General features: G+C 41.8%; 1 protein-coding gene across 2 annotated transcripts in view; it reads left to right on the top strand.

The window, feature by feature from the left end:
• Positions 1-20,611, top strand: part of LOC138971607 (synaptic vesicle membrane protein VAT-1 homolog-like) — a 64,797-nt gene that overhangs the window by 1,659 nt on the left and 42,527 nt on the right. The window lies entirely within an intron of this gene.

Raw genomic sequence — 20,611 nt, 5'->3', positions numbered from 1 at the left:
TTGCGAACACACTCACCAAGTGAACTCGTGTGAAGTCTGCATTAGTTGGTGCATGCCACGACGTGGCACACACGCAATCGACACAGTGGAACCCCCTTTTAAGACCTCCACACAGATCTGAGAAATGCAGGTTTTAGAACAGAGGGAGACTTCAAAAGGGAATAACTTTACAGAGGTGATGAAAGTCGGATATAGCAAGTACTTAAAAGGGGAGAGGTCTTATAGATTGAGAGAGAGAGAGAGAGAGAGAGAGAGAGAGAGAGAGAGATCGAGAGAGAGAGAGAGAGAGAGAGAGAGAGAGATACAGACACACACACACACACACACAGAGAGAGAGAGAGAGAGGTCAACTTTGTCAGTTGTGGCTGTGCAAGGGGAGGGTGTTCATTCTGCCTTTCCCTGTCTGTGTTTACCTGCGTTTATTTCTTTGCGCAAGTATGTCATGGCCAAGGGTGAAGGTGACACAAAATAAAAGTTGAACAGATGGAGCGATAAAACCACTACTGTGAGATAAGATGTTTAGAAAAGATTGAGATCAACTCATGTCGAGGTGACACAGTACAACTTGTGACACCGAGAGGGAGAGAGGGAGAGGGAGAAGGAGAGAGAGAGGGGGAGAGGGAAAGAGAGAGGGGGAGAGGGAAAGAGAGAGGGGGAGAGGGAGAGAGAGAGAGGGGGGGGGGGGGAGAATAAGAAGCATTCACATGCTACTAGATTTTTTTCTGTTTATTTCCCAGGCTGTGACCTCTCCCGATGCCGTGGTTGGAAGACATTAGACAGGGAATCTTTGAAACACCTAGCTATTGATGTGTACATTGTTGTTAAACAGTTGTTTGTTTACCAGGGTTTGCTAGTGTGTGATAGGGTTCGTGTCCGTCTGAAGATGTTAGTTTCTTTGTTAGTCCTGTGTTGACAACTCTTCGACAAGCGCTTAGAACTGTACCCACGGAATACGCGCTATATAAGCTTCATATTGATTGATTGATATTGATTGTTTGATTCTGAAAATGCCACCAGAAACTGGAAAAGATCGCGCACACGCACGCACTCTCACACGCGCGCATGCACATTAACACAAACACACACGCACGCACTCACACACGCGCACCCCCCCACACACACACACAAGCACACGCATACACACACACACATACCCGCAAGCACCCACGCAAGCACGCGCGCGTACGCACGTAAAAGTCCATCGACTGTTAAAACGACCAAAGACCAATGCTCATTCTCTCAAATGCTTTAATCTCGGACAACTTGCTTTCAAGCTGCAAAACATATTTATCCAAAGAGACGGCGGGGGAGTCGATAATTATGAACAAAATGAGTCTGAAGTTTGCTCAGATTTTGTTTCAAATTGCCACAAGGAACTGAAGGTTATATTACACGAAGACAGAAAACAAATAGTAGCCACATGAGAAAATCATGACCCGGAAAACACGAACAAGAGATTGAATTTCAGAGTAGCCCAAACCTTCTTTAATTTTTTTAATATTTTTTTAATATTATCCCTGTACCTCATTTTTCCCCCTGAGACTTTGCATTGACCTTCGCCTTCTCTCTTTTTCTTTCTTTTCAGTTTTTTTTCTTGCTCTGACCTTCTGGCCGTTCTAGAATTGCCAACTGGTATGTTTCCAGTGTATCCAAGACATTTTCTTTTCTTTTTCTCCGTTCTTTCCTGTTGTTAAACCCACCTTTAAATGGGGGTGTATAGGATTCATTCTGTCTGTTTGTTTGTCTGTTTGTTTGTCTGTTTGTTTGTCTGTTTGTTTGTCTGTTTGTTTGTCTGTTTGTTTGTCTGTTTGTTTGTCTTTCTGTCCACAATAAGATCATTGGTGTTTGAGCTTAAATTTGATGTGTAGTTTGGAAGGGGGGGGGGGTGGGTGGGTGGGTGGGGTGGGGTGGGGGGGTCCTACGTCTAGCGAAAAAGGAGATATGTTCTAAGTGATCCAAGTGACGCCCAAATGCATTGAAGCTCAAAATTACTATTAGTTATCAAGAGTTTTCAGTACCACCAGCTTCATTACCAGAGCTGGACTCCAAGATTAGCATTGGCGAACAAGAAGTTTTCAGTCAGCACAATTTAACTCTCAAGCCTCCAGTGTTCTGTTCCATCTTCACTTCTCTCCATATCATTCAGTCAAGTTATAGATACTGTGATGAAATGGGACGCGGAAAAACAGATTACTCCAGCGGAATTCGTAAGTTGTGTCCGCGGAAATCCCCTCGGGATGCTGTCCTCTATTTTGGTTGTGCTTTGAGAATGGCATTCTTGGGGAAGAGGGGAGAGGGGGGGCGCATGGCGATAGGGGAGGGAGTAGTGAATGGAAGGGGGGGGGGGGACAGACTAGACCGGAGGGTCCGCGAAGCACCTGGTAATGACAGAACAGTACTGTCCTCCAGCCAACAGTCTCGTGGTCCCTCACACTCTCGGCTCCATCACAATCGATATTCACACTCTGTCTCTTTCCCTCTCTCTCTTGCGCTCCGTTCGTTTGACAAGGGACCTGCCTTGCATTGCTTTTCTCTGTCACACAGTTTCTGGAATCGGTCTTGACTAGCCCGGCCACTCTGTGTTCGTGTGTTCGTGTATGGCTGCCATATTGCACGCGAAATTTCGCTTTGGGTCGATCTGATTGCTCTATTAGTGGCTGGCCATCCATCTTGGCAATGTAGGGTAGGTAATTTGGCCTGTCTATTTCTATTTGGGGTAAAGGAGTGCACTATTAAATATTGAGAGAGAGACACACACACACACACAGACAGACAGACAGAGAGAGAGGGGCCGACGGACCGACCGACAGGGAGGCAGGCAGGCAGGCAAGCAGACAGATGTTCACTATTAATAACAACACTGTACTTCATCTTCTTGGTCAAAACGGTTAGAATCCAGAATATTTTAAAGCTTTTGGATTAAAACCTTTAAAGGATTTCATCAGTTAAACTATTTGTTCACTTTGAATATCGCTCGCACCGGTTGAACCTTGATGGGTGCACAGCATGAATTCGTACTTCAACTTAGGGTGAAGGTGAACTTCTCTTACAAGATGGCGGGTCTATTCCAAATAACGACCGCGATCGTACAAGTGGCTGGGAAATAGGATACCTGTTCAAACATTACAATCTGCCGGTGTGGAGGTGTGGGTGGATTGGGTTGTCATTAAAACTGGAGACATAGATAAATATATCGACATGATCCGGGCGTGTTTTTTGGTAAAGTTTGTTTAGTTTTGCAGCAACCATACATGGCGATGAACATCGTGCTCTGAATTAATGTCTTCTTTCAATATGGCTAAACATTATCAGTCGTAGCAAAGAAACATTTCTAACCTTTTCAAACATTCTCTGTTTTGAATAAAATCTTCTCATAGGCGCAGTATTTTTTGCACAGGACAAGCCTCATTCATTCTGCTGATCCCATGCATAGGATTCATTGTAATGGACCTATATTCATGCCATATGCAACTCTTGTAAATATGGCAATCCGAATGGTGCAAAAGTCCCTTTTAGCTCTTGATGTCTAAATAACACATTATTTAGCTAAATAACGCGTTATTTAGCTAAACAATGCTTTATTTAGCTATATCATGCATTATTTAGCTAAATAATGCATTGTTTAAATTAAACAATGCATTATTTACAGATACAGAAAAAAGAGAGCCCAGAGCACTAAATAATGCATTGTTTAGCATAAATAAGAGATTGTGTTTGTAAATAACTCATTATTTATAAATAATTACGCGTTTTCTCTAAACAATATATTATATGTAAATAAAGTGTTATTTAAATAAATAAAATATTATTTAGATAAATAAAATATTATTTATCTAAATAAAATATTATTTAGATAAATAAAATATTATATGTAAATAAAATATTATTTATCTAAATAAAATATTATTTATCTAAATAAAATATTATTTAGATAAATAATTTATTATTTAGATAAATAATTTATTATTTAGATAAATAATTTATTATTTAGATAAATAATTTATTATTTACTGTTTTTGCCTTGAAATAGTATTATTACACTAAATAATGCTTTATATAGCTATATAATAGGTTTCCGCTATATAATTCATGATTTGGTAAATAATACATTATATACCGTAAATAAAATATTATATACCGTAAACAATTCATTGTTTAGCGCATCGCGAAGCCGTTTTTTCTCTTGTTGTTTTTTTCCACGTGTTTCCGTGGATCCACGAGAGCTCTGTTGATTCTCAAACTGACCAATCAGACAACTAGCATCTGTACACTAATTAAAGTCCCATTGTTGAGTGTGACGAAAACTCGTGGTGACGATTTTAAAACATGTTGGGTCACGCATGGTCCAATCTTACATGGTCCAATCTTACATGGTCCAACCTTACATGGTCCAACCTTACATGGTCCAACCTTACATGGTCCAATCTTACATGGTCCAACCTTACATGGTCCAACCTTGCATGGTCCAATCTTACATGGTCCAACCTTACATGGTCCAACCTTACATGGTCCAATCTTACATGGTCCAATCTTGCATGGTCCAATCTTGCATGGTCCAATCTTACATGGTCCAACCTTGCATGGTCCAACCTTACATGGTCCAACCTTACATGGTCCAACCTTACATGGTCCAATCTTACATGGTCCAACCTTACATGGTCCAACCTTACATGGTCCAATCTTACATGGTCCAATCTTACATGGTCCAACCTTACATGGTTCAACCTTACATGGTCCAATCTTACATGGTCCAATCTTGCATGGTCCAATCTTACATGGTCCAACCTTGCATGGTCCAACCTTGCATGGTCCAATCTTACATGGTCCAACCTTACATGGTCCAACCTTACATGGTCCAACCTTACATGGTCCAATCTTGCATGGTCCAATCTTGCATGGTCCAATCTTGCATGGTCCAATCTTGCATGGTCCAATCTTACATGGTCCAACCTTACATGGTCCAACCTTACATGGTCCAACCTTACATGGTCCAACCTTACATGGTCCAACCTTACATGGTCCAACCTTGCATGGTCCAATCTTACATGGTCCAATAATATATATGGACCATGTAAGATTGGACCATGTAAGGTTGGACCATGTAAGATTGGACCATGTAAGGTTGGACCATGCAAGATTGGACCATGTAAGGTTGGACCATGTAAGATTGGACCATGCAAGGTTGGACCATGTAAGATTGGACCATGCAAGGTTGGACCATGTAAGGTTGGACCATGTAAGATTGGACCATGTAAGATTGGACCATGCAAGGTTGGACCATGCAAGATTGGTCCATGCAAGATTGGACCATGTAAGATTGGACCATGTAAGGTTGAACCATGTAAGGTTGGACCATGTAAGGTTGGACCATGTAAGATTGGACCATGTAAGGTTGGACCATGTAAGGTTGGACCATGTAAGGTTGGACCATGTAAGATTGGACCATGTAAGGTTGGACCATGTAAGGTTGGACCATGCAAGGTTGGACCATGCAAGGTTGGACCATGCAAGGTTGGACCATGTAAGATTGGACCATGCAAGATTGGACCATGTAAGATTGGACCATGTAAGGTTGGACCATGTAAGATTGGACCATGCAAGATTGGACCATGCAAGATTGGACCATGCAAGATTGGACCATGCAAGATTGGACCATGTAAGGTTGGACCATGTAAGATTGGACCATGTAAGGTTGGACCATGTAAGGTTGGACCATGTAAGGTTGGACCATGTAAGATTGGACCATGTAAGGTTGGACCATGTAAGATTGGACCATGTAAGGTTGGACCATGTAAGGTTGGACCATGTAAGATTGGACCATGTAAGGTTGGACCATGTAAGATTGGACCATGCAAGGTCCATGCAAGGTTGGACCATGTAAGATTGGACCATGCAAGATTGGACCATGTAAGGTTGGACCATGTAAGGTTGGACCATGTAAGGTTGGACCATGTAAGGTTGGACCATGTAAGGTTGGACCATGTAAGGTTGGACCATGTAAGATTGGACCATGTAAGATTGGACCATGCAAGGTTGGACCATGCAAGGTTGGACCATGTAAGATTGGACCATGCAAGATTGGACCATGTAAGATTGGACCATGTAAGGTTGAACCATGTAAGGTTGGACCATGTAAGATTGGACCATGTAAGATTGGACCATGTAAGGTTGGACCATGTAAGGTTGGACCATGTAAGATTGGACCATGTAAGATTGGACCATGCGTGACCCAACATGTTTTAAAATCGTCACCACGAGTTTTCGTCACACTCAACAATGGGACTTTAATTAGTGTACAGATGCTAGTTGTCTGATTGGTCAGTTTGAGAATCAACAGAGCTCTCGTGGATCCACGGAAACACGTGGAAAAAAACAACAAGAGAAAAAACGGCTTCGCGATGCGCTAAACAATGAATTGTTTACGGTATATAATATTTTATTTACGGTATATAATGTATTATTTACCAAATCATGAATTATATAGCGGAAACCTATTATATAGCTATATAAAGCATTATTTAGTGTAATAATACTATTTCAAGGCAAAAACAGTAAATAATAAATTATTTATCTAAATAATAAATTATTTATCTAAATAATAAATTATTTATCTAAATAATATTTTATTTAGATAAATAATATTTTATTTAGATAAATAATATTTTATTTAGATAAATAATATTTTATTTACATATAATATTTTATTTATCTAAATAATATTTTATTTAGATAAATAATATTTTATTTATCTAAATAATATTTTATTTATTTAAATAACACTTTATTTACATATAATATATTGTTTAGAGAAAACGCGTAATTATTTATAAATAATGAGTTATTTACAAACACAATCTCTTATTTATGCTAAACAATGCATTATTTAGTGCTCTGGGCTCTCTTTTTTCTGTATCTGTAAATAATGCATTGTTTAATTTAAACAATGCATTATTTAGCTAAATAATGCATGATATAGCTAAATAAAGCATTGTTTAGCTAAATAACGCGTTATTTAGCTAAATAATGTGTTATTTAGACATCAAGAGCTAAAAGGGACTTTTGCACCATTCGGATTGCCATATGTAAACAAGCTTTTTCACTATATAGATACCTTTGAAAATAGCAAAGTCCCAGCTGTGCTCACCGAGCGAAAACCAGCCGCCACCCGACGTTATTGTTTGAATCAGTCCAAAGCCAACGCCTAAAATTAAAGCTTTGAAAAAGCCCTGCACGGAAGAAACTAGCTTTGTAAGATACTGTAAATGCTTCAATGGTGTCATGCATAAACTTAGAATTATCTGTCGGAGCAGGGATTCGGCACTGTTTGTGTAATATTAATTATATTCTCTCATGGTCATATTTTCAACGCATAATCATTGTGCAGTCGGAGGAAATTTTTACAGGCATACTCGGGATTATCAAGTTCTGAAAAGGGCATATGTTTGAAGTCGTTTTGGGAGAGCTTTCTGTCAGGGTAATTGCCCTTTGTTTTCTTCTCTCCGCACAGTGGAACCTCTCTTTTATGACCTCCAAAATCCAAGAAAATCAGATCTTAAACAGGACAGATTGTTTCAAATGGAGGTAGATCTTTTAGGGTATTAACTGAAAGTCTATACTGGCACGGTTGGCCTAGTGGTAAGGCGTCCGCCCCGTGATCGGGAGGTCGTGGGTTCGAACCCCGGCCGGATCATACCTAAGACTTTAAAATTGGCAATCTAGTGGCTGCTCTGCCTGGCGTCTGGCATTATGGGGTTAGTGCTAGGACTGGTTGGTCCGGTGTCAGAATAATGTGACTGGGTGAGACATGAAGCCTGTGCTGCGACTTCTGTCCTGTGTGTGGCGCACGTTATATGTCAAAGCAGCACCGCCCTGATATGGCCCTTAGTGTTCGGCTGGGCGTTAAGCAAACAAACAAACACACAAAGTCTAAAAAAGCAACGTCTTCAAAAAGTGTGAAGTCTTAAGTTGGGGCTCCGAGGCGGATACCATGGTAACCGGTACTAGCTTATGTGGCAAATGTAAATGGTGGATCTGCTCAACTGAAAGACGTATTGACGCAAATCTGAATTCAAATACGCGAATACAGATAGTTCTCTTAGTGTACAACAGGATTACACTACATAGCTTAGAATCCTTCCCTGTTTAAGCCTCCATTTGCGTTGTTTAATTCTGTTTGTATTGATCCTGTGAAGTTTCAGTGCTGAAAAGAGGGAGAGGGAGAGGGAGGGATGGTACAGGGATTTATGAATTTGCGTCGTTGGAACTTTAAGCTGTTTGACCTTCAACCATAAAATGAAGCGACAAAAAGTATCTCCGTACGTTACATAATGATAAGAATACGAAATTTAAAAACATAAAATATAATAAAAACCTTGGCTGGAATACCGAAGGTAAATTTCCAGGACTAGATTATGTGAACCGATAAGATTTTGACAAAACGCAAACGTGACCTGCTCAACTGTTAATATTGACGAAAGTCCGAGGTCATTAACGCCTACTCCGTTATTCACAAAGATTACAGCTTTGTTCATAGTCCTGAATTCCCTGTCCGGACCGGCACGGTTGGCCTAGTGGTAAGGCGTCCGCCCCGTGATCGGGAGGTCGTGGGTTCGAACCCCGGCCGGGTCATACCTAAGACTTTAAAATTGGCAATCTAGTGGCTGCTCCGCCTGGCGTCTGGCATTATGGAGTTAGTGCTAGGACTGGTTGGTCCGGTGTCAGAATAATGTGACTGGGTGAGACATGAAGCCTGTGCTGCGACTTCTGTCTTGTGTGTGGCGCACGTTATATGTCAAAGCAGCACCGCCCTGATATGGCCCTTCGTGGTCGGATGGGCGTTAAGCAAACAAACAAATTCCCTGTCCGGGCCTGTAGTTGCCTAGTTTAATTCTGGCATTATTGATCTCATGTACATTCGGAGGAGGGGAGGGGGGGGGGGGGTAGTGTGTGAATTGGTGAAATCAAAGCATTAGTGCAGAAGAAACTGAAGCTGTTCGGCACTAGTACAATAAAATTGGAGGGGATGAATACCACGTCCATACAGAAAACCTCGGCCTTTATATCCAAAGTGAATTTTGCAACTAGACTCTGCTGCGAATGTAGTAGTTTGAATAGACGATTTTTGGAAATAACTCCGTCGGGTTTGTATGGGTTTTGAAAGAGTGAATACCCTTGCTTTTCCTCTGACAAATAAAGTCACACGTGCTCCTGTCCACGTGTTTCCGACACACCCCTCGCTAGTGATTGGCCCCTCCAAGGTTTTTTCCAGGTAAAAGCAAGGGTATTCGCTCTTTCACAACCAATACAAACCCGACCGAGTTATTTTCGGAATTCGTCTATTGATTGTGTGTTGATGAAACACAGACCTTCGTGCCTTTGCATCAGGGCAAGGATAAAGCTTGGATTCCCACATGACCCTCCTCTTCCATTACAGTTGTAGAGCAACTGGTTGTCGATCCTGAAGTATTCCATACATTAGTCACAGTGGAACTGGATTTCTTTGGTACTGAATAAAATGAAAAGAAGCTTGAAAACTTGAGTTGGAATAAACCTTGAAAGTTTTGGTAACCCATAAACAAAGTAAGCCATAAGACCGATTTCTGTGCACACATCCTTGACCTGAATACCGAAAGTTAATGTTCGTGTCTAGTTTCTGTGGCAAATATAAAAGATGGAACTGCTATACTGTCCGTATTGACACAGAACAACACCCCCCGCGGGTTAGGGGGAGTCCCATATTGGTTGGGACGAGAAAGAATTTACCCGATGCTACCCAGCATGTCATAAGAGGCGACTAACGGTTCTGTTTCTCCTTTTACGCTTGTTAAGTGTTTCTTGTATAGAATATAGTCAATGTTTGTAAAGATTTTAGTCAAGCAGTATGTAAGAAATGTTAAGTCATTTGTACTGGAAACTTGCATTCTCCCAGCAAGGTCATATATTGTACTACGTTGCAAGCCCCTGGAGCAATTTTTTGATTAGTGCTTTTGTGAACAAGAAACAATTAACAAGTGGCTCTATCCCATATCCCCCCTTTCCCCTATCCCATCTCCCCCCCTTTCCCCGTCGCGATATAACCTTGAATGGTTGAAAACGACGTTAAACACCAAATAAAGAAGAACAACAACCACACCGAGGGCTCTTGTGCAGTGTGCATCGGGATTAGAGCTCTGAATTCTCCCCCTTTATTTCCTCCATTAACGCTGTTTGCATCTGTTCCTATTGATCCTTTAGAGAGAGAAAGAGAGAAAGAGAGAGGGAGAGAGAGAAAGAGCTCGAGAGAAAGAGAGAAAGAGAGAAAGAGAAAGAGTGTGTGTGTGTGTGGGGGGGGGGGGGGTCGTGCGTGCGTGTGTGCGTGCGTGCGTGCGTGTGTGTGTGTGTGTGTGTGTGTCTGTGTATGTCTGTATGTCTGTATGTCTGTGTGTCCGTGTGTCTGTGTGTGTGCGTGCATGCGCGCCTTAGAAAGACATGAATTAGCGTCTTGGGAGCTCAAGACATTTGGTATTCAAACCGCAAAACGGAAGCCACGAAAAGAATATATGCATAAGATACCACATCCTCGGATGTCGAAAGGGAATTTTTGGGACTCGTCCCCAGGGAGGGAGAATGCAAAAGTTGGATTCATGTTATGCTGACAAAACAGTCTTGGTTGCAAAATGCAAACACCGAAGCTCTTAGAGAGCATTAGGCCAAATAAAAATATCAATTATGTTGGTAACGTGACCAAACAAGATAGGGTCGGTAGGTCGTCTTTTTTTTTCTTTCTTAAATTTAGTCGATTTTAAAGGAGGTTACTTCCCTTAGTCTCGAAATGGTTCGCAAAATGGGCCAAAAGTTGTTTTTTTAGAAATGAATAAAAAGTGTTAGGGTTTGCGGGAAAAAATAGGTTCGGTCGGGTTACCCTAAACCAACATATATTTTTATTTGGCCTTAGGTATATGGGATGACACCCTCCCCCCTCCCCCCCTCCCTCCCCCCTCCCCCCCTCCCCCCTCCCCCCTCCCCCCCTCCCCCCCTCCCGTTTGAGTAATTTGGTTCTGTTTTCATCGATCCTCTCTATAACGCATGAAGTCATCAAAAAGAGTTGGACATTCCTGAAGGCCATGACTTAGTCTTGGTGGAACTCAAGCTCTTTGCTACTGAAAACACAAAATATATGCCATAAGATTGAACTCAATACAGGAAACCGCGTTCTGAATACCGAAAGTGAAAATTCAAGGCTAGTTTTTGTGGGACCCCCCGCGGGTTAGGGGGAAGAATTTACCCGATGCTCCCCAGCATGTCGTAAGAGGCGACTAACGGATTCTGTTTCTCTTTTTACCCTTGTTAAGTGTTTCTTGTATAGAATATAGACAATTTTTGTAAAGATTTTAGTCAAGCAGTATGTAAGAAATGTTAAGTCCTTTGTACTGGAAACTTGCATTCTCCCAGTCAGGTAATACATTGTACTACGTTTCAAGCCCCTGGAGCAAATGTTTGATTAGTGCTTTTGTGAACAAGAAACAATTGACAAGTGGCTCTATCCATCTCCCCCCCTTTCCCCGTCGCGATATAACCTTCGCGGTTGAAAACGACGTTAAACACCAAATAAAGAAAGAAAAAGAAAGTTTTTGTGGTAAATGCAGAAGCTTAAATTGATAAGGATAATGACAAGATTCATATAGTCCTGTCAGGTTACCCTCATGGAAATTTGGGCTGCTTTTTCCCTGGGGAAAGCAAGCTGCCATACAGTTTACGGCGCTACCCATTTTTTTGTTTTTTTCCTGCATGCGTGTATTAATGTTTTCAAACCCTGAGACTTTCGCTGTGAACTTGGGTTCTTTATCGTGCGCATGCGTGCACACGGGGGTGTTCGGACACCGAGGAGAGTCTGCACAAAGTTGACTCTGGGAACTTATGGGATATTATGTAAATAAAACACAGACTTGAGAGCAAAATACAAACATAAATATCTATCTCTTTGAGTGCATCAGGAGCACGGCCTCATTTTCCCAGTTCTGTATGTATCGACTCTGTATTCAGTGACAAGGGCTAACTAAACTCACAACGGACGTCAATTAATCAGTCTCAGCGGAACTAAAGCTCTTTGGTACTGAAACCATCAAAATGGAAGCCATCAGATCAATACTCTCTGTACAGTAGACCTCGGTCTGAAAACCTACCGTCAATTTTCCAGGCAGTTTTTATTTCCATAGAAAATGCAAAAGTTGAAGTTGAATGAAAATAACAAATAAGTGATAAATCACATATGTGGGCAAAATACAAACACCGAAGGTCTTGAAGTGCAAAAGCGTCCTCCGTTCCCCTGTCTCGTCTTCAAAGTTTGGTTCTGTTTTCAGCGACCCTCTATGTAGGCACTGTAGGATGGGGGTATTCCGGTAAGGCCAAATGAAAATATGTTGGTTTAGGGTAACGTGACCAAAAAAGAAAGGGTCGGTACGTCGGCTTTCTTTTTTTCTTTGTTTTTTCTTTTTAAATCTAGTCGATTTTAAAGGAGGTTACTTCCCTTAGTCTCGGTATGGTTCGCAAAATGTGCCAAAAGTTAGTTTTTGTTTGAGAGAGGAAAAACAAGTTTTAGGGTCGGCGGTGAAAAACTAGGGTCGGTCGGGTTACCCTTACCAACATATACTTTTATTTGGCCTAAATTCACGAAGGCCGCCATGAATCAGTCTCAGGGGACCTGAAGCTTTGGCACTCAAACCATAAAAGTGGAAGCCATGAGACTAATAATCTCTGTACAGAAAACCTCAGCCTGAATACTGACAGTTAATTTTCAAAACTTCTTTTTGTGTTTTTTTTGTTGCGAATGTGAAGGTTGAACGGCTTTTCTGTTGATAACTGTATCGACTGTCGAATCCTTAATAATGCGTTGGGATTACTGTATAGCTCATAATCATCTTCCTCCTCCTCCTCCACTCGAGTTGTTAAGTTTTGTCCTGATCGATCGTAGTATACCACAGTCACTGTAGGGAGTAAGTCAATTTATAATTTACGTACGTAAATCAATTAGTCTCTGTGGAACTGAAGCTCTTAGTTACTGCATCCATAAAATCGAAGCCAGGAGACCAATATAATCTGTGTCCAGAATACACTGCCCTAAATAGCGACGGTGAACTAAAGCCCAGAAATTCACGTCACTGAAGATTGGCTTTGGTGCTCGCGTCTCCTGAGACTTGGCGGGAAGTTTGCTGATGGATGTGACACATCTCGTTCCTTATCTCGTCTCGCGGTAGGCCGCGGGTAAATCGCTGGCTTTGCGCTCTGTGTCGGTGCTCCAAACGAGTAGTGTGTGGAGTTGTGATTGTTGAGGTAGAAAAGTAAACGCCGCAGATGGTATCACGACCACGAGAAGATGACGAAGTCTCTGCAAGTAGCTAGTATCGATTTATATCCTTTATGCAGCCTGCAGTAAGCAGATAGCAACCGCAGGTGCTCTGCAGACACTTCTCTCTTGAAAATCAGGACGGGAATGGTCGTTTGAAATCTTAGCGTATTAACACTTCATGTCCCAAATTCCCCCCGCGGGTAAGGGGGAAGAATTTACCCGATGCTCCCCAGCATGTCGTAAGAGGCGACTAACGGGTTCTGTTTCTCTTTTTACCCTTGTTAAGTGTTTCTTGTATAGAATATAGTCCATTTTTGTAAAGATTTTAGTCAAGCAGTATGTAAGAAATGTTAAGTCCTTTGTACTGGAAACTTGCATTCTCCCAGTAAGGTAATACATTGTACTACCCCGGCACCGCCCTGATATGGCCCTTCGTGGTCGGCTGGGCGTTAAGCAAACAAACAAACCTATTACAATAAAGATTAATGTATAATAAAGGTGTTATAATGCATAAACTGATGTCAGGATATGCACCGGAGACATTACGTGATAATTTTATTTTGAACTATAACAGACTAAAAATCATAACACCGACTCCACGTATTGACCTTTTCAAATCAAGCCTTCTTTATTCAGGTGCGGTCCTATGGAACTCACTGCCTATTTTTCTTAAACATAAAACAAACACAGACAGCTTCAAAAAAAAGTATATGTCGCACATAATGCAACTAAACATGTGCTGAATGGTTCATCAATTCATTTAAAATGTATATGCATGTTAAACAAAATTATAATAATATGCAGATCTAAATTAAGTTATGTTATACCTATAGTTCACACTTCTTCGATACACCAAACATTGCTTGGTTTGTCTTAAGTACATCTGTGAGACATTTTCGCCAGATTTTCAGGGAGAGTGATTTTATACTTGTCGTGGGGTCACGCAATGGTGTCTGAACTACAAGGACAGTTACTATAGTTAAAATGAAAACGTAAAATGACGTGAACGTGGTCCATTGCTGTAGAAGAAGGAAACGAACATAACACCAGAGAGTGCTGGGGAATCTCAGCGTACTCGAGACGCACATGTGCATGACACACATAATGGCAAGGAAGGAAAAAAATAAACAAAAACAAAAAGAAAACGCTTCTGCCAAGGACTCCATGCGACCCCAGATATTTCATGGCTGCTAAACTAGTGCACTCGCTTTGACGCTGACATGTCGCGGACAGCTGATTTAATGGGTTCACCCTGTCGCAATAGTTTTGCGACATGGTTGGAAGTGCCTATCTTTGAAACGAAGTCGCATACCTCACAGTCATGTACACGCATGCGGTATGCTAATTGTCCGATCACGTCACAAGATTTGGACACTTTGACTTTATTTGAATAGTCCCCATCGAACGCCAATGAAGGTGGTGACGTTGGCGTTCAGGTTTCCGTTGTCAGTTCATTCTGCATATTGTGTTGATGGCTTTTACGTGGGATTGGAGGTTTGCGTGTGGGAAATCCAGCGAGCTGTTGAGAGAGGATTATGTGGAAAGACAGAGACAAATGAGGGAGTGGGGTCGGTGACTGGGGGCCTGGGAGTAGAGATAGGGGGCGGACAGCCGCAATACGGCAGTGGATTTGTCTGTGCATAAAATAATAGCTTGCGGGGAAGAAGCAACAAGTGCTGATCCTTCGTTTTGTTTTGTCCTTTAATTTTCCACCGGCACGGTTGGCCTAGTGGTAAGGCGTCCGCCCCGTGATCGGGAGGTCGTGGGTTCGAACCCCGGCCGGGTCATACCTAAGACTTAAAAATTGGCAGTCTAGTGGCTGCTCCGCCTGGCGTCTGGCATTATGGGGTTAGTGCTAGGACTGGTTGGTCCGGTGTCAGAATAATGTGACTGGGTGAGACATGAAGCCTGTGCTGCGACTTCTGTCTTGTGTGTGGCGCACGTTATATGTCAAAGCAGCACCGCCCTGATATGGCCCTTCGTGGTCGGCTGGGCGTTAAGCAAACAAACAAACAAATCCTTTAATTTTCCATGTAAGTAAGCTGTCTTTCTTTGCTGCACAGTGCTAAAACTTACAATCCCAGCGTGCACCCCACACGCCCACACCCTCACACACACCCACACCCTCACACACACCCACACACCCACATTGCAAATTGCCACTGCATCGAAACAAAACCCACAACAACCTACAGCTCTTTTTTGTGTGTTGCTTTGATCATTTTTCTGACGAGCAGAAAACGGCACAGCCCTGTAAACGTGAATGTCAAAAAGATCGTTGGATGTCCTGATTCGGAAACCAGTCTTCTGCGAGGGTGTCATAATGCAGATAGTCGTGGAACTGTAGTTGTCTAGACAGAATAACATTTCCATAATGCTGTGCACCAAGGGGGACGAACTCTGGTCAAACAGATGCCATCTTGTAGTCAGTCACCACAGCAAAGATTCCTTTTAGATATTCCTTTGTGTAGTAGTAGTAAAATTGATATTAAAAGTCCTAAGTTTTTTTGTTTTTTGTTGTTGTTGCCATTAAGAACTTCCTTTGTGTCAAAGCTGTCGCAGTTTATATCTGATCGTTCCGGGGGAGAGGAGGGGGGGGGAGAGGAGTAGTCAAGAAACTCCGCCTGATGGAAAGACGAGAGCAGCATTTATGACGCTGCCCCCTATAGTAACGCGCATCACGTACACAAACAAGGGAAATAACTGTCTTGAAATAACCCAAACAAACCATTGCGAAGAGTGCTCTTTTCTTTGCCTTGATTCTACGACAATTAAGTAAACTTTTAAAACACGTCCTTTTTGCTAAGTGAAGGCAGTCCTCATAAGTTCAGTAGCATTATTTGTAACGCAGAATAGTATGGTATTACTTTGGAAGCGATCTGAAGGCCTTTTACTCAGGTATTATCCCTTTAAGGGAACTTTCGTCTGGTGTTCTGTGGAGCGCAAATACTGTAAACTATTTTTTTATTCGTAAACCAGCAGGTACAATTTCTTTCTATTGAATGGTATTCAACTCGTAGCTTTAACTCGTACCGAACTCTTTCTTCTCTTATCAACCACCGCCACCACCACCGAAGGAAAATACTCTTTTACCCAGGCCTGCGGAACGACCTTAGCCTTTGAAGTCCGAGAATCTTTAATAGAAGATAACTTTCTGTCGTTAGAATAGTGCTTTGATCTCCTTGACAGCGCAGAAAACATAATGACACACGCATTAACCCTGGAAAAGTATGAACTTCGATCTGTAACAATTTCGTGTAATCTCTGAAATAAAATGATTTTTCTTGTACTTTCTAAAGGGGGAGACTATGTGCAGCATCAAAGCTGGACGGTGTTTTTGTGATGAAATATTCAGTGAGATCTCCGTTTGTTATTTTGCGGCTTATGTTGTCAGATGACAGACTGACAGACTTTCGACTGACAGAGAAATTCTGACGAAAAGCAATGATGTTGACTTCGACATTCGTTTTTATTACGTACATTTTATTTTTACGTCAAAGAGTGTACTTTTTACGGAGAGAGTTGATTTAACTTTAAGGCACTACTAGCACTATTAAATTTAACCCGGAAAGACATAATTATTCCCACTGAGTCTGGACTCTTGCGAGGTCAGTCAAACGTAACCACACTCACAATAGCGAGATTTAAGAAACAGCACGTTTCGTTTTGCAGCTCGTTTCGTTTGGTGAATGAGTCACCCCGCGAAACGGAACGTGTAACGAGACGGCATAGGCCGCAGACAAGATTTAGATGTATTCACGTTTCGTTTCGGAATGAAAGGCCGGGCATGGCAGGATATGATCCGCTGACCGTGCTGGGCATGGCATAATTTCAACTCCACGAGTCAATAAAGGATTGACATACTCGCATTGCACGCACAAGAGCTTCACATTTTTCAATTCATGCACCTGATCACATACGAAGCCAGAATAAAAATTCGATGCGATGACCTACTTCTGCTTCGCCATTTGCTTTCTCACCATGAAGTTGGATAAATGTACCAGGATCAGCACCCTTCAAAATATTTCAGTTCACAACAGTTGTCTACCTCCAATGAACACATTCTCAGCGCTGAAAGACTGTGAAAGGGTTGATGAATCTAGCAATGCATAAAATGGCCAACAAATAAAACTGTTAGTGTGCAAAAATACTCACAAAAGTTGACGAAATATTGTTCGTTTTTTGGGGGTGGAAAACGTGACTGCGTTTTGACGTTCCACGTTCCGTTTCAGTTGACCTTCACCTTTCCAGCGAGAGACCCCCGAAATAATGACGTTTACCACAACTTCAAAACGAAACGTCCCAACGTTTCGTTTCTTAAATCTCCGTATTCTCTAGATGGTGCTTTCTGCACTCGCGACGTCATGCTTACATTTGTCAGCGAGATTTGTGCTGCGAATTCTTTTTTTCTTTTTTTCATTTTTGAGGGGGTCGGGTGGTGGGGGAGGGGGGGGGGGAAGCGAGGATACGAAACGGAACCCAATTTTGTGAAGGCACAAAGGCAGAAAGCAGACTCTGTCTCTAGACTGCCAGGGGCAACCTAGAGGATTGGATTATGTGCGCTTGATGGAATTTCCTCAAAAGATTTGGTGGTGGGCTGTCTCGGCATTATTACGTTTCCCTTGCCCTGCGCTTGGGATTCACTCGGGGTATTTGAAGTAGATTTTAGTATGTGGATAGGACCTGCCTGTCCAGAAAATGTATCGATGGTGCCTCAAGCTTTAACTTGTAATGCCAAACACTCTCCACACAAAAAGGGGTCCTGATTTGGCCTATATGGTCCGCTGGACCCAAAAAGCAACAACTAACTCCACACAAAAAGGGCCAGCGTGATCTACGCTGTTTGAAGAAGCAAACTGTTACAGTAGACAGCAAACCGCAAAAAGGCACGAGCGTTTCATGATTCCCCGACGAAAATTATGAACAGTTCAAAAATGACCTTCATTTACACGTAACAGACATGTTCTTTACTGTTGGGAGAACTGAGAAGGAAGCGGGTTCATAGTGTATGCGTGATCTTGTTCGGATGTTGGTGGGTTACAATACAATAATCTTTATTCATCTCTAAAAGAGAAATTACAAGCTTGACTGTGTGTCTGTAAAATCAATCAATTAATCAATCAATCAACCGTGCATGTAGTAACATTCACATCGCATATTCACATCATATCGTTACACGCAAACATTGTACCCACACACTTACTAAAATAAGCCTACAAATAGAAGCAATGCATTGCCTGTTTAAAAATTATATCACATTATCACCTTATCACACTTTAACCACATTATCTTCTCACATTTGTATCCTATAAGTCAATATAACTAACAACAGAGAAAAACAACTGATAAAAGGATGTAAAGATTATGCCGTTGTCAGAGCGACAGCACCAGCACCTAGCGCCCCACCTGAGAGTTGAAGATGTGAATTGCAGATGGAATGAATGAGTTTCTGTAGCGTGTGGTTCTTGTGTATGGCTGTCTAAATCTTAAGCTTCTGTCTATCCGTCTGCTGTCAAGTTCAGGTCTGAGTGGATGCGTGTCATCGGTCAACTACCCCACCTGCTTTCTTAATGAACTTCTCTAATCTATCCCTGTCCTGCTTGCTGATGCTGCCACTCCAACACACGGATCCAAAGTACAGCACACTATTGCAGGTTGAAGTATAAAACATCTGGAGAATCTCTTGTCTAACATTAAAAGATCTGAGTTTTCTCAAAAAGTACAGGCGGGAGTGGAGCTTCTTCACAATAGCATCAATATTGGGCTTCCATGTCAACTTATTATCTATGATTATTACCAAATACTTATACTGCTCTACTTTCTCTACAACCTCCCCCTTAATCACTATATCCCCATGTACATGTTCCTTCCTCCTATTGTCCATAATCATTTCCTTAGTCTTGCCTACATTAAGTTCTAAATAATTATCATCACACCAACCAACAAACTTATCTACCTTCCCGCAGTGGGGCACTGCGGTTATGAAATTAAAAGCCCCTCCTGTTTTTGGAACCGCAGGAGCTTTCTAGTTTGCTGTTAGGTAGATTTTTGGTTCCTCTTTCCTGTCATGCTCTCTTTTTCTTCATGAATTCTTTTCCTTTTTCTGCCTTCTTGCTCATTCACCTGTATTTTTTCCAAAAATCTCTTCTCTTGCCGCTTGTCTCGCGATTCATGTATAGTTTAATCTGTTAGTGTTCTGATGTAAGTCCAGCAGTAGATAGGTTAAGCCTATTTTAACATACTGGAAACTGGTAATCTTCCAGTAGGTATTAATTTAGTTTTACTAAAGCCTGCTGGGACACAAGTAATGGGTTAGTGCATTTGTAAACAGGAATCGCTTGACAAGTGGCCCCCTTCATCCCCCCCTTCCTCGTCCTGATATGGCTCTGCGTAGTTGGCTGGACGTTAAGCAACAAATAACAAACAAACTTATCTACCTCCCGCCTGTAGTCAGAGTCGTCATCGTCCGTCATTAGTCCAACCAGTCCAGTGTCATCGGCAAACTTTGCCATGGGGCATGAGTCGCCAGAAGTACTAAAATCAGCTGTATACAGAGAAAAAAGAAAAGGAGAGAGAACTGTGCCCTGTGGGGCGCCTGTGTTCGTGCACACAGTGTCAGACACTAGGTTATCTCCCATTTTCACAAACTGAGGCCTCTTCGTCAAATAGTCCATGATCCAGAGAATGGTGGAAGCTGGAACATTCATCTTACAAAGCTTGTCTGCCATTAAATGTGGCTGAATGGTATTAAAAGCACTGGAGAAGTCAAAAAAATGAAACGAATGTAAGAACCCGGCTTGTCTAAATGAGAATACATCTTATTAAGAACATACAACACTGCATCATCAACATTCCTGTTTCTTCTATGAGCAAACTGACATGGGTCAATAAAATCTTTCACAAAGTCACTAAGCCTAAACAGGACAATTCTTTCAAAAACTTTCATGCACACAGAAGTCAGTGCTACAGGCCTCAGGTCGTTCATGATCTGTACAGATTTTTTCTTTGGAACAGGCACAATGCATGAAGTTTTCCACAGTGCTGGTACTTTACTAACACTGAGAGATAAATTAAAAATAACAGAAGGAATGTAACTAAGTTGCTCTGCAGTGTTTGAGCACTCGGGGTTTTTTGTTGTTATTTTTTTCCAGGGGGGGGGGGGGGGGGGAATGTGTCCTAAAAGTACATCTCGGTAAGTACTATGTCTTTCGGCTCTCAGAATCGGTCAGATTCAACAACAGTGTAATGTGTTCCTTGACCTGTTCATAGGCAAAGGTCAGTATGAAA

The sequence above is a fragment of the Littorina saxatilis genome, linkage group LG1 (genome assembly GCF_037325665.1).
Source record: "Littorina saxatilis isolate snail1 linkage group LG1, US_GU_Lsax_2.0, whole genome shotgun sequence".
In the NCBI taxonomy this organism is placed as follows: domain Eukaryota; kingdom Metazoa; phylum Mollusca; class Gastropoda; order Littorinimorpha; family Littorinidae; genus Littorina; species Littorina saxatilis.
The sequence above is the reverse complement of the archived record's forward strand: the minus strand, read 5'-3'. Positions and strand labels throughout refer to the sequence as shown.